Below are 22616 nucleotides of genomic sequence, written 5' to 3'. Positions count from 1 at the left end.
ATAGCTCTCAACTGAGTATGTAATGTTCGGTTACACCCGAACTTTACCTTCCTTACTTGTTTTTTGTATGCAGCTTCAATAAACCAAATTTTGTTTGTGCTGCATCGTTGCTCTTTTGGGAATTACATTTTCGTTTTCTTCTTCTTCTGCTTCAGCGTTTCTTTTGGCAGCTCTATGGTAAGATCACCAGACGTGTGATTGTATGTTAGTAAATGGCATTTTGGCCACTTATACGAAGATCTGTCGCACGATTAATTCTCCAAGCATAACTCAATCACAAAATAAACTCTTTACATTTTGTAAAAGAAACTCGGCCAAAACCTGGCATAAATGTTTGCCACATAATGCTGCATTTTTACTACCTACAAACATTGTACGTATATATGTAAATATGCTGCTGGGGGGGGGGGGGGGGGGGGCTTGTGAGATGTAAAGAAACCTGTAATTTTGCGTCGTACTTAACAATGAGTTCAAAGCGATCTGAACAAACAAAAACCAACCTGCAGTGATACACTGAAATTATTCAGAAAAGATACTAGCTCAGAACTAGTCTTAAAAGCAACAGTACAAGGCACAAATTTTGGGGCATTTCAAACTCGACATTTCATATGCCTTTTGTATACCTTTGTAATTACCAACCAGGCTATGAAATATTCCCGATATAGCATTTAACGGTTAACCAGAATAGAAAATCGGTTTATCCCGGATATCAATCGATATCTAGGAACAAAGAAGAGTTTTTCAAGCGAGATATGTTCAAATGTTTTTAATCATTGACATCGTATAGTGTGATTTATTGTAAGGTGCTTTTAAACCTGTTGTTTTACGATCGAAATACATATCTTTCGAGAACGATGAATCTGCCGTCTGCTCTGTTAAGATTAATATAATATAAGCTTAAGATTAGTCACTATAAAGGTCTGCAAATAATTGTTGATTCACAAAAAACAAAGAAATCATACTACGTCCCTATTGTATATTTTTGGGGTCATGCGGGCACTATTTTCAGGACCAGTATTATATCATTTGTAGACTGCTCGGAGATAATATCGAGACATTTTTGAAATAATGTTGGAATCATTCCGGGACTATTTTCAAATAACTTCGGGATTGTTTTATGTAATATATCTAGATTAATTTGAGAATGTCTTGGGAAACATTTCGGGATTATTTGCACGATTATAACGTGATCATTTAGGGACTAGTTTGTTATTACGAGTTACCGTCTTGTTATTGATAACAACTGTTCTCGAAGAGTTGTCGGTATATGATTGATGAATTATCGACATTTAATCAGTTAATTATCGAAAATTTTTTTTATTTGTTATCGAAAAAATTTCGATTTGCCATCAAAGTGTTACCGAAAAAATATCAATTTGTTATCGAAAAGTTATCGAAAAAAATCAATTTGCTTTAGGTACCACTTGTAATTCCGGCTCTTGTACTAGAGCCAATCCGGTATATTCGCATCAAGGGTAATGAAGTTTGCAGTGTCTGTATAGCAAGAAATGAAGCCGTAAAATACCGTGTGTCGTTTAGTAAACGGCTTTCTGTATTGGGTCCACAACTAATCAGATGGGCACACTTTGGTAGGCTGGTTCGTTGTGATAGCACTCGCTGAGCTAGGAATTTTTCTTTTTAAAATATGTGTGAAAATTATCCGAACTGCACGTCTAATGTAGAGCAGAGCCAAGCCTAGATTAACAGTAAAATAAAAGCCTGTTCGGGCATTCCATATGTGTCATCGGCAGAGCCTCTGGAAAGGAGTGTTCAACGAAGTCCATTACCTTTTCCTCGCTAAAGCGCGGACAGAAATCATTCTTTAATATTAATATTAATTAGGCACCTAGTAAGGTTCTCACTTATGCGGGCGCATAATATATTTTCCACTGAATAAGAAAAGGGGTATCATTTCCTACAAATTAAGCCATTGACTTAGTTCAAAAGTTAGAATTTAAGACTGTAACATGAGTAGCGGCCGTTGTAGTGTGATGGTAGCGTGCTCCGCCTACCAAAACGAAGATTCTGGGTTCACGTCTTGCGCAAAGCAACACCAACATTTTAGAAACAAGTTTTTCTAAGCGGGGTTGCCCTTTAGCAGTGATTTGGCAAGCACTCCAAGTGTGTTTCTACCATGTAAAACTTCTCAGTGAAAACTCTGCCTTACAGATTCGTTCGGAGTGGGCACAAAACATGTAGGTCTCATCCCACAAATTTGTAGGAAAAATTCAAAAAAAAAAGGAGCACGACCCAAGCTGGAAGAGAAGCGCGGCCTAAATCCCTTCGGCAGTTATCGTTCCTTATATTTTTTTTATGCAACATGAGTGTGAAATTTTTTCCAAAAAAGAAAACGCCAATAGTTCCAGCGACCATCTTCCATCAGATTTTTTGACAGAAACCAGTATTTGCACACATTGAGCGGAGGAGCAAAGTTAGTCAGCTGGTTCAACTGGGTCTCTTCAGTAGTCTTATTTCACAACTAGTTTGTTTGACTGCAGGGAAGGTAAGTGAAGCAAATTAAATAATTACACACACACAACTGTACACACACATACAAGAATGACGAGCCCATGAAACAAAAAATAGTTGAATGATTGGTTTCGACCACATGGCAGCATAGTTTTGCGCACTTGCTGATCATCATTTAATGGCATCGTAAGTAATCATCCACTGAGTTTTTTGTTTTGCTGCATAATCAATTGGTTATTGTTGTTTTTTTTTCGAACTTGCACTGACTGTTGGCGTGTCCATTCATGAGAAGAATTTCTGGTCTTCGACAAATTACGGATACGGAATACTTGCAAGTAATCAGATTTATTGTTGTAAATAAGCGCTGCGGAATTTGCAATAAAATGTCAGCAAGAAACCAATTTGATATTGGCCAATATGCTGTTGGGATGTTCAAATATCGCCTTACTATAAAGCAATGATTGAAAGAAAGTTTTACTATAAAGAGCTTAAGACTTTTCGGGCTAATTGACGTTCAATATCATCCGTAATTTTCATGTATTCAGGAAGGTAGTTGATGAGCAAAGCTAAAGTTTCAAAAGGGATTGAAGTATGCTTGAAACCATAAATGTTCAATTACAAAAGCACCAAATATTACCCAAAATTCATCTTCGATTTGGACATCGGGTACCTAATCATCGTTAGCATCTAATTTTTGCAGTGCACCTCTGTGTAGGTATACATCTTACATATTTTCTAAAGTTTTCTTAATGATAAAAAATAGGGAAGGAAGGATGATTCACTCATGTAAAAAATTAAACTTAAGACTAGGTTGATAGACAATTGAAAAACACAGTATTAGGAATCATGGACAAAAAGGGTTAAACACGCTCCGACCGGAAAACTATTCCTATAATCAGGTGAACTAGATAGGAGGGAAAGAAGGGTACCTATTCTAAATAGGGAAAGCCAGCTGGATCAAGTTGTCGTTGGTAATAATTTACAGCAGTAGTCGTCTACTAATTCAAATTAAATGGGATTCAAATGTCCACATTACCAAAGCCTTTAACACCCGCCTCACTATGGCCCACCCCTGTTGAAAATGCAAGTTCCTTGGACTCTCATTAGAGGAGATTTATTACAATTTGTGATCGGTCGCACCTATTGGGTGAAGCGAAGGACTGCCACAACAACAACAACTACTAATTCACGTCCAGAAATGCCGAAAGAGGTTGCAATTTTTCTTTTCCGCGTTCGGATTATTGATAAAGAGATCAAGACGAGTCTTTTTATACATCTCCCACATTTTTAGAGTTGTATTAGCAGTTGATCCCTGTTGTAAAATATTACCATTTCATGTTGTTGCCGTTACGAAACTACTAAGCCGCATTCACAAGGCTCGACCAATCTAAGAAATTACCAGAATCCTTTAACGGAAGTCCGAATAAGTATCAGCTTTATATGAGGTTGGCTCATAAGGAATTACTGTTAGAGGCGTGGCTCTACGTCGGGCGATGACACTGGCGACGCGTTATGCAAGACCGGCAGGCCAATTGCTTCGTATGTTCTCAGCAACCCGATAGTCGGAAGCCTGATGCTTTCGCTGTAGCTGAATTGCTGTCTCATCGTCAATTCCACTGCATTTATAAGGTTGCGTACACTTGATTGATAACTGAAGAAACTAGAATGAGATTGGCTGATCTATGGAGGATATCTGGTTGGGGAAATAATTTTTTATATGGAAATTAAAAAAAGAAAAACAGAGGTAATAGAAAACCAAGCTTCTGGAACCCTTTCCTAATTTTTCTTGATTCAGATATTTTGTGGACTACTTTATAAGACCGGGGGAGTTGAGATGTTTTCTCTATATCTTTGAGTAACTTGTTGTGGTTGATGATGTAGTAATTTTCCGATAGGTGAAAGCTTGTGATGGGCTTTGATTTAGCTTGCATTTTTTGTGGCAAAAATCGACATTCACAGGTTGAAAATACGCTTAAGATATTTTCTCAAAGCTTTTCTGGCATCGGTATGGTTTTGCCTTCTAGGTACATTGCGTTGTATAGATTCCTTAGCACGTTGTTATCTTTGTTGTATTAACGATAAAGACACTCCCCGAAGGCTTTGAGGAGTGTTATCGATGTTGATGGTCCTTTGCCGTATATAGATCCGATACGCTCCGGTAACAAAGCACCATCTCGGGAACGATTTATATCACCACATGAAACCTTCAGGCTATACCTCCCTCCCCACCACCTATTTCCATGAGGAGCTTGGAGTCACCAGAGCTCCGTCTGTTAATGAAACATGATTAGCCGCGGGTAGGTGAGCTTGAAAATTGGGTGGGAGAAGCTATATATTGCACTGGAAACCCATTTGAATGGCGACCACCGTGGTGTGATGGTAGCGTGCTCCGCCTACCACACCGTATGCCCTGGGTTCACACCCCGGGAAAAGCAACATCAAAATTTTTGAAATAAGATTTTTCAATTAGAATAAAATTTTTCTAAGCGGGGTCGCCCCTCGGCAGTGTTTCGCAAGCGCTCCGGGTGTATTTCTGCCATGAAAAGCTCTCAGTGAAAACTCATCTGCCTTGCAGATGCCGTTCGGAGTCGTCATAAAACATGTAGGTCCCGTCCGGCCAATTTGTAGGGAAAATCAAGAGGAGCACGACGCAAATTGGAAGAGAAGCTCGGCCTTAGATCTCTTGGGAAGTTATCGCGCCTTACATTTATTTATTTTTTTTAACCCCTTGAATCCCTCCTTCCTTAGCACGTGTTCCCAATTAGTGTCAGTTATCACGAAAAAGGCATGATTGACATACTTTCTTTCCCACTTATCCAACTAACATAGTTTTAATGCGTGCCTTAGCACCTTCTACATGATTTTTGTTGTAAATAACTTACATCCTAATGCAGTCGACAATAAAAGATTGTAAGGAAATGCACTTTCAATGTGATTACATCAATGCGATAGTAGATATGTATGTAAATATACATATATGAGTATTTGGTTTATTAAAATTGCTTATAGGTAAAAGATTGGGCTAATAATTAAAACTGAGATAGCGCCTACAGCTGCGATATCAGTTTGAAATTATTTACTTAAGAATGAGGTAAGGACATTTGTACTTATTGACCAAACTTTGATCCTGGTTCAAAATATTTTTATGAAATATGGGTACGAAATGAATGGTCTTAACTAGACACAGATCAATTTTTTTCAGTTAATGTAACGAAATAACAAACACCCTGCTCGCCTTACGATTAATGATGCATCAAACGTCGCTTTTGTATGTAGCACAGTGTATTGTCAACAGTTTAATGAGATTCCGTGAAATCGGTTTATATTTTTCTATCACAATTGTTACAAAATGTGCTTTTGAAATTAGTTTTCTAACGAAAACATTATAACTGATTGGGTCAATAAATTAGAGGCGGTGCAAATGTACAGTTATTTATTTTTATACCTTCGCATGCGACGTCAATTGTGTACTGGAGACGGGTGTACTATGAGTTTAATTCTAGGATGTGGAAAAAAATGAATTGCAGCTTCAGTCATTTTTGTCTAAATTTACATTAAAAATTTGAATGAAAACGCTCATTGAATACACTTTTTGGTAAATATTTATACAATATACAATAATAAATTTGTTGTCGATTTTGTCTGAAGATTATCTAGCAATTGATAAGTTGATCCACTAATGTTTGCTTTAAGGTATTGATTTCTAATTAATAGTTGTGAGGTAATAAGTAAATATTATCATAGTTCCTTTAACTTTTGCCTGAATTTCTTTTCTAGGAAAGCAACTTTTCTTGAAGACTTGACTTAACTTTCGAAAAGGGCGGCTGCAATAGACACAAGAACAATACCAATTTGTTTTCCTCACATCGGAATGTAAGCGTAAAAAAATAAAAGAACGGAAACAGAAAAGAAAAGGAGGGTGAAGGAAAGAGAAGACTAGATGTTTAAACTGAAGCTGGAACCGAACTCGGACGCGTTGTTGTCAATTTGATGCCGAAGTGTTATCCGTTGATTATAAAGTGTTTTCTAGGAGGTATAGAAGAGTTATCAGTTGTTATCGAAGTGTTTTAAATTTACTATCGATTACAAAGGCTGTAAATGAGTTGCCAATATTTATCCACGATTAATCGGTTTGTCATCGAAAATTTATCGACTATTTATCGAAATTTTAACGATATATTATCGAAAAGATATAGATTGTCATCGACATGTTATAAAAGGTTATTGCAGTTTGTTATTGGACAGTTACCGATTTACTATCGAAAGGTTACGAATTATTTATAAAAAAGTTTGCGATATGTTATCGTTTTACTATCGAAAAGTTAGAAATTATTTATCAAACAGTTATCGACTAAAACCGAAAAGTTATCGTTATATTATCGAAAAGCTACCAATATTTTGTCAGTTATCGGTATGCAATCGAAAAATTATCGTTTTACTCTCGTGAAGCTGTCGATTATTTATAGAAAATTTACCTATATTTTTTCGAACAATTAGCGAAATGTTATGAAACCGATGCCGATAACATTTTACTATAAAATCGATGACACATCCCGTCGATAACAAGCCGAAAAGAACACAATAAGAAGCCACTGACTCGACAATAACAAGCCGATATCAACCAATAGTTAGACGTTAGTAATTAGCTACAGACAAAAAAAAATTCGCCGATATCGTTTATTATTGATAACAACCCGACGAGGTTCCCCTGAAAAAGCATGCAATTTTTTGTTTCTGGTAAACTTACATCTGTTGTGGCTCGGCGCATATTTAATACACTGTTTATGTGGGCTATCAGCCTAGTTTGAGTCACAATTTTTTGTATGACAACATTTTATTTTAGTATCAAAGGAGGTGCAATTAACAAAAAGCAAACAACAAGTGGATGATCTCCCACATGAAAATGGTCGCAATATACAAATTGAATTAGTTGCGGAAATGACAAGTTCACAACAATAGCATTTAACGAGCAAATATTCAATGAAAAAAATGTAATTGGAAAAATTTGCGATATGCAATCATGGCTATTAATTAATTTGTAAAACTATTCGCTCAGCTCTTTGTCAGGTATTTAAATAATACTTCGACCGAGCACGTACATATACATGCTTTCGGTGACTTGATAAAAAAAATTAGTAGCTCATGGAATTTGTGAAGAAAAAATAGCGGAAAGACTTAAACAATTGAACGATAATGAACGTGACTCTCAACTAGAAATTAAGAGACCTTCAAACTCAGAGCATGAGGATATAGCATTTACCGTTACTAAAAAATAAATTCAAATGAAACACAAAAACATTTTCATTTAAATATGAGTAAAGTATGTAAATAGAATTATGATTTGAGCGCTTGTGCGTTAATAAAATTGTTTATTCTGTGTTTGTATTTGTGTGGAATTATAGCTCCCACATCCACGGTTGCCACACCATGTTTTAATTTCATCGAAAAAAGGACCAAATCTCAAAAAGAGGCATCATATTTTTGTTTTATTTTATTGGTATGCAAACAATGCGGCGATTTACTAGAGTGTAGTATTCATTGTAAAATGTAAACATTTTAGGATGCCTTCTTGGTGTCCTATATAAAATTTTAATAAAGATAGCAAAAAGAAGACACTTGGCTTTAATTCAAACTGCACAAAAAAAAAAATAATTATTAAGACTTTTTTTTTAATGGACGTTGTGACAGCGCACTGCCTTCAAGTGGCCCAATGCAACCAGGCTAATTCTATTATATTTTTTTTTTTGAAATTGTGAAATATATTTTATTTATAATTTTTATTAAAATTTTTTTTTTGTTTTTTTTCTTTTTGATGGGCAACGGTTAGTCAAGCGTCGAAATCGAAAACTGCTTATATACAGAATAGATATCATCAGCTGAGTGTGATACTTCACTAAATAGAAAAGAAATATTGAAAACATACAAACACTACATTAATAATTTGGGTATAACATTTTCACATTTTTAGGATAGGTCTACGCCAATCAACCAAATCTTGTGAACCTAATTTTACTTGATTGCAATGAAATAAAATGTATAGCGCAGTTAGATTTTACTAAGGAACGGTTCAAAAAATTGCGTTATGGCAAACTCAGTACATCGTAAATGAAACTAAGCAATTATGTTAATACAATTTTTTTAGATGCTTAGTTTTTCCCCTTAACGTATAAACTTAATATCGGAGCCTAGATCCAGCAAGTGTGAGTTTTCAGCTCACATTTACTGACTCTAGCCCGAGGCCTCAGATTAAAAATCAAACGTCTTAAAACTGTGCAATTACGTAACCGGACTCTATGTATTTAGGTACAAGAAACTACACTCTAAAACTTTTGTATGAAATTAAGATTAAAATGGGGGTAAATTCATGTTGAAATAATTTTTTGGCGTAAAAATGCTCATTTTTTGTACATATTCATGCTGAAAATGAAAAAATGGATGATAGTACTATAAAAAACCTGTAAAATGTAAAATTTGTGCAAAGCAGTTCTGCAAATTAAAGAGTTATCATTTGCGTTTATATGTGCATAGGAAGCTTAGTTCGAATTTGTTTGAACATTTGTTTCCAAAATGCAATAAAAAACTTTTCAAGCTACAATGTCTATGCAGTCTATTTTTCAAAAACTCATTCTGTGGAAGACGCCGTGGTTGAAAGTGTCACAACTGTGTACCACAAATTCAATTATTCTATGGCTTTTTCGACTTTTTCGCTACAAGCATACATGAAGTATATTCCCATAATTTAAAACATTTTGCCTATAGCAAAAACGTCAACTGTCCAGTAATTTCCTGCTTGAAACCATTTAGTAATGCGTCCTCATTTCGATCACATTTTTTCCGGAAACATAGCCAAGAGAATGACTATTCGCTGGACAAAGATGTGTGCGAAAATAATGAGGAACTATCATTAAAGACCAAAAAAATTGGGCTCGTAGTGTTTAAAATCACGCTCTTAGGATGTAAATATAAGCAAATGGAGCGTACAATTTTAGACATATAATGTCTAAAGTATTACACACTTTTTGCGTAAAATTCAACAAGAGATTTGCAAAAATAAAGATGTGTAATATTACAAATTTATAGTGGTTAAAGTGTTGCCTACCATTTTATTTATTTATTTATTTATTTATTTATTTATTTATTCATATTATAGTCTAGGACAATCAGAACCTCCTTACAGACTATTTACTAATATATCTTAACTAATAAATATAAAATATTCAAATAATTTCATTCAATAGCAGTTTAAACCTAAATTTATTTAATGCAAAATCAATATCTATAGAATACAGCAAATTAAACTCCCTCATTGCCCTAGCAATTGGAGAGTTGGAAGCATAAGTCGTTCTAAATCTATCTAACCAGAAAAAATCGTGACATCGAAGGGTTCGCGATGGTACATTGAACCGTATACGTTCTAAAAGATAGGGCGAGTCAACCGTCCCATTGATGATATCATATAAAAATGTCAATGAAAGCATTGATCTTCTACTCACTAAAGATTTAAGGTTAATTAAAAGACACCTAGAACAGTATGTTGGAACAGCGTCCTGAAAACGCAAAGACCGGAGGGCAAATCGCAAAAATATTTTTTGAATACGCTCAAGTCGGTCTATATGGCAGGCATGGTACGGCCTCCAAATGAAAACAGCATATTCTAGTTTAGACCGCACTAGGGTTGTAAATAAAAGTTTTAAAGTATAAGGATCACTAAAATCCATACTGAAACGGCGAATGAACGCGAGTGTGGAATAAGACTTCGCAATGACATAATTAATCTGACTGTGGAATAGAAACTTCGCATCAAAGACTACACCAAGATCTGATATTTCATCAACAACCCTCAGCGTAGAGTCCCCAATATGATACGAAACAGGAAGAACATTTCGAGTTTTAGCAAAGGTAATACTAAAACATTTACTTATATTTAAAAGCAGACGATTCCGTTTACACCAGTCCATTACGTTATCAAGATCAGCTTGGAGCATAGTGGACTCAGATTGAGTCGTGATTGATGCAAAAATTTTCAAGTCATCAGCAAACAATAAGAATTCGGCATAACTGAAACAATGACGTATGTCATTAATAAAGATAACAAATAATAAGGGACCCAACACGCTCCCTTGGGGTACACCAGAATTGGCAGTAAACGACCGCGAAGAAATACCATCTACCACAACAACACAGCTACGATCTGCCAAGTAAGATCTCACCCAAGATAGCATACTAGAATGGAAGCCGAAGCCAGCAAGTTTAGATATTAGTAATGAATGGTTGACTTTGTCAAAAGCCTTCGAAAAATCGGTATAGATAGTATCAACTTGCGCCCTCCTATTAAATGAAGAAATACAGTATTCAGAAAATACTGCTAGATTAGTTACAGTTGATCTGCCAGGCATGAATCCATGCTGATTAGGTGAAATCAAGGTCTTTACTGCGAAGAATATTTTATCCTTAACTACAATTTCAAACAATTTCGAGACAGTGGAAAGTTTAGAAATAGGACGGTAGTTGGCAACATTACTTTTATTACCACTCTTGAATATCGGGGTAATAGACGTTACCTTCCAAGCGTTTATGAAATCTCCATTCCTGAGAGATTTATTAAAAATTAATAAGATTGGATACGCAACTGCTGCAATATTTTTAAACAAAAAAGAACAGAACCCATCTACATCCATTTGCACTGACGACTTGATCACCGAGATGCCACAAATGACATCTTCAAGAGTCAGGGACAATTGACCAAAATTAATAGGGGTGTCATTTTCCGTATCTAGTTCCTCGGTGAGAAACGTCCCAGTCTCAAAATTCGCCCCGAAAAAAATTTAGTGGTAGTAAATTTACGAGTTTCGCTTTAGAGTGTAGTTAACATTGTTGTTATTGAAGTTTATGGGGTTCTGCACACACCTACGGGAATAAATTTAGACAAAACACTTCTTCCGAAATCAAATTTCTTTAGCATTTGCTTCAAAAGATAAATATAAAAATAAATTTTTAATCGTAATTCGTTGTACATTGATAAAGTTATCGCTTTCCAAAATTATTTCTGTCTTATAAGCCAACCTAACATGCCAACCTAATATAAACGCACGCAAGTCATTTTCTGTCAAAAATGTCTCATGCACATACAACTTGTATGAGAGCGACTCAAATTGAATTTGCTGCGTGAAAACCTAACTCGATATCCAATTTTTGTTCTCCGTGACATTTAGATTTGACGTTTGCACACATGCTTTACATTGTCGCAACGCATGCTTATTTGGGTTAGGGCAAAAAACGCCGGTTGTTTGCGTGCGCTAAAAAAACGCAGTGCGGTTTTATTAGGTTGAATGCACGCAAGTCATTTTCTGTTAAAAATGTCTCATGCCCATACAACTTGTATGAGAGCAACCGAAATTGAATTTGCTGCGTGGAAACCTAACTCGATTTCCAATTTTTGTTCTGCGTGACATTTAGATTTGACGTTTATGACAGCTGACCTTTAATTTTTATGCAGATATGACAGATCAGTTACGCACGCACGCATGCTTATTTCGGTTAGGGCAAAAAACGCCGGTTGTTTGCGTGCGCTAAAAAAACGCAGTGCGGTTTTATTAGGTTGGCTTGTTACTTCCAGTAAAACTATTTCTTATAGCAAGACACTTAGTTTAGGTATCTTATGTGGATTTACACCACAATAGCCTCGGAATTCCTTCAAATAATTGAGCTGGGTGAGGTTTAAATATCGACGTTCCAAACGAGAACTATCGTTTTAAAAATTTTTGCATAGAATTTGTTTGTCAAAAATTTTTAAAGGTGTTACTTTTTGTTTGATACGTGGTCCTTTACAATCTTTCGGTATACTTGAACATAAATAAAGTGAATGGCAAGTACACTTAATATCAGTTGTTTTATATTCATTATTTTATATAGTTTTCAGTTCATTGTCATTCTTAGAGACACACATGTTTGATAACCGATCGAAATAGTTAGCCACTAAAACAAGACTTTGTTTCCTGATAAGTTCGTTGATTCATCAGAAATTAATGACAATATTTTTGCCCAAAGATACAACACTTCTCTTATTAATGCCTCGCCTAAATTATGTCAACGGTGAAAGGTCATTGTTCTGCTACATTTTATTGACAGCAATTTTTGTCGTAAGAATTCCATTGAAGTAATTTGAAAATTATGTGTGGGTTAACGAATGTGTGTCAAGTTTTGTGAGCAGTATTTTGAATTTTGCCTCAGTGAAAAAGAAAGGAAAGTACCAAAATCGTAGCTACTGCCTAAAAAGGACCAAAATTGAAAAATGGGGCCAGCAGACCAAATGGTGTTGGAAGGGATCACTTTTGGTCTAAATGGACCAAAGTGGCAACCGTGCCCACATCTACGAAACTTACTCATACGCCATGTAGCACCATGAGCAAATGCCTTAAATTAAAGGTGGCTATCTGATTGGTGCCACATGTGCACTGCTCTTCGTTTGACTTAAAAATCATACTTTTATAAGTACACCGACATACATACATATATATACACAGACAACCGTTAGATAAGGGGATATTAATCAAGTAGAATAACCAAAATTAAGTCGAGCTCACGCCACCTCAAAAAATGCCTGTGAGTTCCAATATGTAGCAATAGAAAAAGTGCTGTAGATGCTGGTGTGGGTGGCGGTGTATGCAGTAAATTGACAATTGTATTGTGAAAATATTTATTTATTCAAGCTCACATAAAATTTGTTTAGCTTGTTTAATTGAAAGATTGCTATGATTTATTTTTTTCTTCAATTGCGTTTATGCTAATTTGGGATATTTTTGCGTAAATGTTTACCTTGCATATGATACACAAAATGGAGGTAGTTCCATTTAGTGTGACGTTAGCCACTTGACTTTTGCGGGGACAATGACAATTATACCAAAAACAAGCTACCAGATTGAAAAATGTTACGAATTTTTCTAATTTTGATGGATTTTATAATAACGAATACGACTAAATTTCTTTCATAGTTATTTTAAGTGTAAAAGAAAAAAAAAAATGAGTCCCATGCCTTGGAAATATTTTAATACGAAATATCAGCCTAGAAAAGAAGAGTTTTAATAAGTTGTTCGAGCTCCTGAAAATTGTTTTTGCGGAAGAAACATGGATCGAAGTATGCAAAGAAAGTGAATATAGCCTTCTTAAGTGTACGTACGTTTGCTCAGAACATTTTGACAAAACATACACGTTTGCCAATTGCTTGCTCAAAGGAGGTCCTTATAAACGCACACCGCAATTTCTTGATAAATTGGCTACAAGTCCACATTTGTTATTTTTTTATTTATTGTATAATTCAAGCGTTGCGCTTTAGGAGGGAAATGTTAAACCATTTTTTAGGGAGAACATTACCCTGTAGCTCTGCAAGTTAGCCACTAGTTAGGAGAGTGTTTCTGCCCGTTGTACCCGGGATCACCTTTTGGGCAGCCCCGCTTATACACATTCTATGCGCTTTTAGCATTGACATAGATGTGCAGACTTTGGAGGTACACTTTTTCTCAACATGCCTTGAGAAATATCCACTGAAGGGGCATGATAATAGGGCCATTCTAGAACAACAGGATTTTTCGTGTATTTTTTTGTATGAGTCATTATCCACTATTTTTCAATAAAATTGCATATTTTACTGTATTTTCAATCGATATATATGCACATAAATCGTGCTAAAGCATATTATTATTGTCTCAGATGACCATTGCCTTTTCATCCTAATGGAAATTTCCATCTCGAAAAACCACAAATTCGCCTTAACCAGTAACGGTATGGCAACGCTTCTGGCAAAACATCAAACATTATGAAACTTCAAAAATCCCCAAATACGTCAAAAAACTTTGAGTGGAACTACCTTCTTTTTTGTATCATGACCTTGCATATCAGTGTCAACAATTTGTACGGTCAGTGAGCTGCTGGGAGCTCAAATTAACTTGTTGGTTGAGAATTTTTTTAAATTATTATTTATAATTGTTACATAATATAAATTGACTTATTTTTGAATTAAAATGAAATGATTTTCAATTGGACTTTTTCTTAAGGCGCCGAAAGACTTAAATTATGTAATATGCTAAGGTCCATAAGATTACTTCAAAATGATTCTCTCTCCCCTAGGCCCCCTAGTTCTCGTTTTTTAAAAGCTTGACTTTAACTTTATTTCCTACGAAAAATATTGCATACTCTTTCCAATATTAGTCGCATACAATTTGTTTTGTTTTTTTGTTTTTTTAGTTCGCAGTGCAGTTTTCTTCTGGGTAACCTAGGATGGAGACTAGTTGTAGTTGACCCAGGCCATTTTAGGATATACACTCCTACAATTTCATTCACAATCTTGGTAGGTTGAATAGATGAGACTCAAGATGCCAGAGAAGTTTTTAAGAAGTAGTTCAAAGCCATAGAACACGATTGTAAATTGGCTTGGAACAATAATTGAGGATTACATACAACTGAACCACGTCCCGCAGTCTGAGAACGGCGAGTAGTTTCCATACCGAAAGCGGGAGGAAGAAGTAATTTGCACCCTCAAGATTACCGGCGCAATAACGTTACGTGGATGTCAATTTGGGTGGTGAGAAGCGGCGGTAATACACTTAGGGTCATAAAAAAAGCCGACGACAAAGTGTTTCCTATTACATCGTTTCTACGGTCATTACAGCTATGTGACGAAACTTTTTAGTTATTATGACTAACATCGACAATTCCTTAACTCATTAGGTGGTATCTTAAGGCGAGAAAGCTAGAAAGTTCCTAGCAGTTTGCGTAAAATCAAAAATGTTTCATAAAAGTAATAGTTTTATCCTTGAAGAAGAAAATTAATATAATTGTTTACGAAGGATAAATCACGAAAAATATGGAAATAGTAGGCGGAGTACATTACAATAAATTATTCTTAAAAGATTATGGACGAAATATATTAAGTAGGTGACTTTGAAGTGGACAACCAGGAAAGGCCAATATAAGCATTGATAGGAATATCGTCATCATGGCTCTTCCGAATAATTTTATAACTGCTCCAGAAACTTCCGCGGAATTGAAGGATAATATAAACATGACAACTACAATAGGAACGGCACTGTTTCTCTTGAGAAAAACGAATTTGATGGCCCGTGGGTAAAAAAAAACACTTTCCACCACAAAAAAGCGATCCCGCTATCTGAGAACATGACTCCTCTTCAGTCGCTCCGAGGCCAGTTTCTTTTTTCGCAGAACCAGTTTAGTAGGAGGGAAGGCTTTTTGTACTAGAAGCTGGTTTTATTCTAGCCAGGGCCTATCTAATTATTGTACTTCAAGTGACAGTGGACAAACAATATTGTATTTTTCATGTTTATATTATCCTTCAATTCCGCGAAAGTTTCTGGAACTATTTTAAATGTATTCAGAGGTGCTATCCTGACGATATTCCCATTAACGCGTTCAGTGGCCTTTCGTGGTCGTCCACTTTGATAACGTGTTAATAAAGTCCCCTATTCAATATATTTCGTCCAGAATCTCCTTAGGGATAATTCATTATAATGTTCTCCGCTGACGCTTTCCATATTTTGCGTGAATTGTTGTGTTTTTAGGCAATTATATGATTTTTTTCTTCAAGGATAAAATTATTACTTATATGAAATATTGTTGATTTTACGAAAACTGCTAAGGACTTTCTAATTTTCTCGCCTTAAAATACCACGTAATGAGTTAAGGAATTATCGATATTAACCATAAAAACTAAAAAGTTTCGTTACGCAGATGTAGTGACTGTAGAAACGCCGTAACAGGGAAAACAGTTTCCTTGGCTTTTTTTTGACCGTAAGTGTGGGTGTGCTAACATCTCAGGTTAGCTTGTTGTTGTTGTTATTGATATAGCGATAAGGACACTCTCCGAAGGCCCTGGGGAGTATTATCGATGTTGATGATCCTTTGCCGGATGCAGATCAGGTACGTTCCGTTAAAGGACTTGGTGGACCATCTCGGGAACGATTTAATTTGACAACACTGAGCTTTATAGGCGATCCCATTCTCACCCATGAGTATCTTGGGGTCGCCACATCCTTGCCTGCTAGATATGTGTATGACATATTCATATTTGCAACATGATTACCCTCGTGTAGACGTGGTTGACAACTGGGTTGTAGAAGCTGCAAAGCTATCAAGCTTTGTACTGCGCTTATTAAGCCCTTGAATTTCAAAGGTACCCTTGAGGTACAACTATAACTATTGCTGTAACTATTTCTGCGTCTAATTCCATATTTTAACCCAGCGGCACAACAGACACAGGTAAGCTGGCTAAGAGCTAAGCAAGTAGCAGGTAACTACTAGCAGAATTTCATTCAATTGAAATAAAATACTAAGCTTTTCCACTAATTTATTCACTTAAATCTTTATAAGCAAGCTTCTTTGATGAGTCAGCAGGAAATTACATACTATTTTTACCGCCAAAGAAAGTATTCACCGTCGAAGGACACTTTCTACTATGCACTGACAACCAAAGGGAAACCTCCTTAACTTTTTTGTTGCTGTACTTCAGCCAAATCGTCACCCGAGCCACTTTTCTGTCTACCCTCAAGCACTCCGTTCGCCGCTCACTTAAAGTTCCGTAATTTTTTCCTACGCTTGAGAAAGTTGTTGTCATTCTTCCACCTCAGGCCGTGTGAGTGTTTGATCTTAACCCCCAAATACTGTGTATATATTCGTGAACCGGGATTGACAAAACCCACCTAATAGCCATTTGGCGGACGTTTAATTGCCCTTCATACTTTTATGGCCTTGATGTTTGACTATGATTATTGTTGTATGAATGCCAAACAGGTTACCTTATGAGCTATCTTCTTGTTCTCTGGTGATTTACAAGCTTAATAAAATCCTAAGATTAATTCCTGAAATACGACGGGAGTTCAATTTGCCATCAAGCACGCGTGTCGATAGGAAAAATTTTTGCATCGAAACGTCTCCATCCATTAACTTATTATGACCCAGCCAGCGAAGTCTATTTGCCATTTATGTTTAGCTGATTCACAATTACACGAGGATTTTGTCTATTGTGGCAAGTCTTTTGGCCAAAACTGCGAAGGCCGCATAAGATCTTAGAACAATTTTGTTGCGTAGTATACTAATTTATAAGACAATGCTGAATTATAAATATTGTTGTTATTGGGCCTCGATGCACTTCTATCTTTATTAGATCTATTGCGCCTGACTTTCAGCCTGTTACTGGATGTGGAGGCGCTAGGGGTAGATAGGAGAGTCTTTGATATGCCAGGTGCTCAGTGTTGTCTGAACTACTTTGTTTCCCAGTTACTTATGGTTACCCTAGTGTGGGCTTTTGTGAGTCCACAGATGGGCTCCGGCTAGATAGTCCGCCTGATTTTACTTTCATGTCCCTGATGTACGAGAGCCCATCCTAGCAATACTTTGTTTTTGGGTCGGTGATCATTTAGGGCTCCAAATGCATGCATCCACTAGCTTAGAAATAATTATGTAAGATTGCAAGGCACATAAGGCTTCCTGGCTATCTAACATAATGCGGATACTCCTCGAGGCTAAGCACCTTCTTAGACATTCTCTACCGAAAAATTTTAAGAAAGGTAGGGGCCTTTGGTCTTACAGTCAAGAAATTTAGCCTCCACGATGTAACATCTCCCAACGGGTTGAAACCGATTGACTTTGCCGCGACTCGAAATATAGTCATCTGCAGTACGAGGTTACAGCACCAAGCTACTTGGATGTCTCCTGATCGAAGAACACGAAACAAAATCAATCACGTAGTGATCGACGGCAAACATAGTTTCAGTGTCCTGGATATGCGCACTCTACGAGGTCCAGATATCGACTCGGACCACTACTTTGTGTTAGGCAAGATACGTAGATGCCTCTGTGTAGGAAAGAAAAAGCGCGCAGAGACACACACCTCTCACACCTGCTTACCTGGAGCAATCTTCGTCCTGATGATGTGACCGAGCAGAGGGAGCTTATATCTCTATCGACGCGTAACACCCCCTGCTGACACTGGCTGGCGTTACTTGTTGCTAAAAGGCCGTAATCGCTTGGGCGGCTAAGCTCCATTAAGTGATGATGTACATCATTCCGTTTGTATTGATTTCTTGAAGTTCTGCCCAGCTCACGTCTTTCCGTCATCAAATGTTTATCCATCTGTTAAAATGTTTATCCATCCGTTAACTAGACCTCTGAGTAAGTATCTGTATATTGATTCCCTATTGCCAAAAGAGTTTTTTCCACAAATGGCCCCTAAAAAATTCTGGGAGATTTTGAGCGAAGAGGCCATTGCAGAGCTGCAATACGGCATTTCCTATGAATTTTCTCATGTCATGTTTCCGCTCTTTAACTCAGAGATATTTTGAAGTTCCAGTGCAGCAAAAATTGGCCCTTTTACAATGCGAATACAAGACCAAATTGTTGCTTATCACACTTAATTTAATCTAACACAATTGGACACTTTCTACACAAATTTTTGAAAACTAGTACAAGTTTACCATAACCCATTCATTGTTGTTAGTGTGTGATCATCAAATTTAGAACGTGGGTAATCATTTATACATTTTTTGTGCGTAGAAATATTTTGGTGTTATTGCACTATTTCAAGGCCTTCCGCTTCATGCGAAAGATGAATGTGCTTGTGGTTTGCATTTCGACTGTACTCGATTTATTATTCTAAATTTATTATTATTTCCTCTTTAAATTTATCTAATTTTGTTATTTTACATGTTGCCCAAAAATAGCAATGCTCTTTGAGGATAATCCGTGCGCAACTCAAAAGGGGGTATCCCATCTCAGCAGAATTTTTTTTACGTTACTTGATTTAAAACTAGGGTCAAACCGTATTCAGCATAAACAATTTACTCTGGCCGCATTTGCTGAAGTGGACGGAACTTTCAACAACGTGATAGCCAACGATAGAATCAGCCCTTGGTAAGTAATTCAGAAGAAAGAGATCCAATAAGGAATTGGATCTCATCCCTTCTTCTTGACCGCGAATCAGCTGAGATAGGTGGAGCAAAAATGAGTAAGTAGATATGTAGAGCCACACGAAAAGGTGAAGTTACTTCATCTGTGATATGGCACATTACTATGAATAATATCCTAGTAATACACGACACAAATGGTGTAAAGATTGTGGCGTGCGCTGCCGTTATGGCGATCCTGGTTTCAGATCTATTCCCTTCCGTAATGTGAGAGATCAAGAATGCTGAAAAAACTAGGTAGGGGTGTACAAGGATGTGGCGTTATTGCTGAATCTGGAGAAGATAGATCTACTATTCTTAGCGACGAAGTACCTACCTTTGAAATACCGAAGCTAAATAGTCAGCAATTAATCCTATCAAATAGTACCAATTGATTGGAAACTCAACTGTAGAGCATGCATCGAGAGCCGGTACGGAAAGCCTGCATCGCTTTCTATGCCTGTAAGACAACGTTTGGCAAAAAATGGCGCCTCAAGCCAGAAATGGTGCTATGGCTGTATGAGTCAGTGATGCGACTAGTGATGATGTAGGACTCTATAGTATGCTAGGAAGCTCTAAGTAAGAACTAAAATCTCACCAACCTACAGAAAGTTCATGGCACTGCGGGTGTTGGTGCCACCGGAACCTGTCGCACCTGCCCACTTCCGATAGACATATACATACATTGTACGTCAGCCGGGAGGATACTCAGAAAGGACATAACATTATTTTAACTAAGATTTTAATTTTGATACCACGCAATCTACAGTTTGGGGGCAGCGTTAATACATATCCGCACCGACGGGTTCAAAATGAACTCAGGTGTGGGACTGGAATCTATTCGCTTCTCCAGAGATTTTTACGTCGTTCAAACTGCCGTCATACTGCAGCGTGTTTCAAACGGAACTCCAGCCAATTTGGCAAGCCAATAAATTATTCGGAGTCCGGAACATAAGTTAGATTAGGTTGAACTGGCCGGTCAAAGAGAACCTCACATAGACTGAATGAGTCCGTAGTGTTACCAGAAGTTTGTTTTAACGACCAAACTGAAAAACCCTATCAAAACCCCGACCTATGTTATACAATAACTCCGCACTCTTGGCAAATACTAGAAGCTTCCTAGGACTTAAGCCACTTGCTGCTTCTAGATCTGTCAGCTGTATCACTCCTAATAGCTGGAGTCTTAGCCTGGCAAGAGCAGGGCGCGAGCACAGAACGTGCTTGATAGTTTCCTCCTCCAGCCCGCACTTCCTACATCTGCCATCACTGCCCAAGCCTAATTTAAAAGGCATGTGACGCCAGAAGGCAGTGTTCAGTCAGAATACCCGTCATGAGTCTACAGTCCTCTCATTTTAATGATAGAAGCAATTTTGTTGGTCTAAGGTTGTAAGACCTACACATAATCCTTGACACTTTACAGCCCCGCGCTTGAACCTACGCTTTTCCTGCTTAGTCGATCATGAGCACCTCTCGCCTTCGCTTAATCTCGCCCAGTCTAATTGGGACCTCTACGGAGCAGGCTTCAGGGGATGCGCCCTTTTTAGCTAGTTCATCAGCGTTTTCATTCCAATCTATTCCCGTATGCCCTGGGATCCAATATAGATTTATGCTTCTCCCTGTCTCGGTCTTGAACATAACTGGCAAGGTATCGACAGCCAAGCAACAAAAAGGCGCAATGCTAGTATGGGAAATAATTCGTGCGACCTCTAAAACCACGAACTATATTTCAGTTGAATTTCTTTAGTTTTTGGAAAACTCATCAAATTCATAACCAGCGATCGCGACAACTCCTTTATTTTAAAGTTTTTTTCAAATTTATTAAAGATTTTGTAGAGTTTAATCCACTAGCCAGTAGTTAAGCTAAACCACTGCGCACCGTTATGCGTCTTTCTATATTCCTTCATCAAAGAAAAAATAGAATAAAAGCACCAAGATTATCATTATCAGAGAACTTTAGACAACCTCATCTGCATTCGCATGCACAGATGCCTCAAACTCCACACGGCAACAGCTGTAATGTATAGTTATTGTACTGCTTCACATTTTGTGATAATTCTATGTAAACATTTTTCCAGTGTGAGAGCTTTTACTTGGTCTAGAGATAAAAGATTTATAGCTGCTGAGCTATCGAATCTTATCAAATTGCGAAATGAAGCGCTTATCTAAATAATCTAGTGAAAACACGTTTCACTCAAGATATGAAATTCTTTTGAGTGTTTGGCGTTATCATAAAAATGCTGCAGTGCAGAGGAAATATTACAGAGTTGAGATACATTTTTTTGTGTATTCGAAAACGTGTAAACCAGTGGAGGTACCCAGTCACGATTTCAATCTACTTTGAAAATTTCGAACACACCGGTTGGGAACTTAGCTCGTTAACACGGCTGAGGCAATTTTAGCAAAATTATGTATACTTTGTTATATAGAGCACATATTGGCAAATATCATTGATTTACACCAAATTGATAAATTTTTTGATATTACCGTACGCCATTCTCTATATATGGTTTTCTAGAGATATCACGAGACGCGACTTGGCTGCTCTGAGGGCTAACATTTCACAAGATTGTAGTAAAGATTTTTTATCATTCCCATCAAAACTGGCGAGGAACGAATCTCTAGCTGATCTAGCGGAGTGTCTGGAAATGCTTACCTTCCGGTAGTTTGGTCTAAAATATTTCGTAATACTATAAAGAAAAACGTATCAACGCAAAACAAAATTTTTAATTTACTTTTATATTTTTACTATATATAAATGGACTTAACTTTGCACTTAACTTTGTATGTTTCAATATCTTTCTTCATTTCAATACATGACACATAAAATTGTGAATGAACCGCTATTTTCCTTCTCTCTATACCTCTTTATTTGGTTTATACTAGGGTGGCGGGCATGTTTTTTGAATTCGGTTTCACAGGATGTAGCAAAGGGAAGATATTTTGTGAAGTCTGCAAATGGAAGAATATTTTGGAGTGGGTATTCAGCATGGTTCAATTATATACAGGTTGGCTCCTCTCATCAGCTGATTTTATTTATGTCATTGCATGGTCGAAGGGATTGTCAAAAGGAGATGGCAAACTCAAAATGAAACCAACACATTGGCAACATTTTACTTACACATACAAAAACTGTTTATGTGTCCATCCCATACCATTCGCACCAACACCAATACACAGATTTTGACAATTTGAACAGAC

General features: G+C 36.9%; 1 protein-coding gene across 1 annotated transcript in view; it reads right to left on the bottom strand.

Moving 5' to 3' along the window:
- LOC137253432 (proton-coupled amino acid transporter-like protein CG1139) overlaps positions 1–22223 on the bottom strand; it is a 78526-nt gene extending 56303 nt beyond the window's left edge. Inside the window, exon 1 of the mRNA XM_067790342.1 lies at positions 22072–22223. The gene's annotated coding sequence lies outside the window, so the exon portion shown is untranslated. The remainder of the gene's footprint in view (positions 1–22071) is intronic.
- Positions 22224–22616: the final 393 nt, after the last annotated feature.

This window comes from Eurosta solidaginis, chromosome 5 (assembly GCF_040869045.1).
Source record: "Eurosta solidaginis isolate ZX-2024a chromosome 5, ASM4086904v1, whole genome shotgun sequence".
NCBI classification, from domain to species: domain Eukaryota; kingdom Metazoa; phylum Arthropoda; class Insecta; order Diptera; family Tephritidae; genus Eurosta; species Eurosta solidaginis.
The sequence above is the reverse complement of the archived record's forward strand: the minus strand, read 5'-3'. Positions and strand labels throughout refer to the sequence as shown.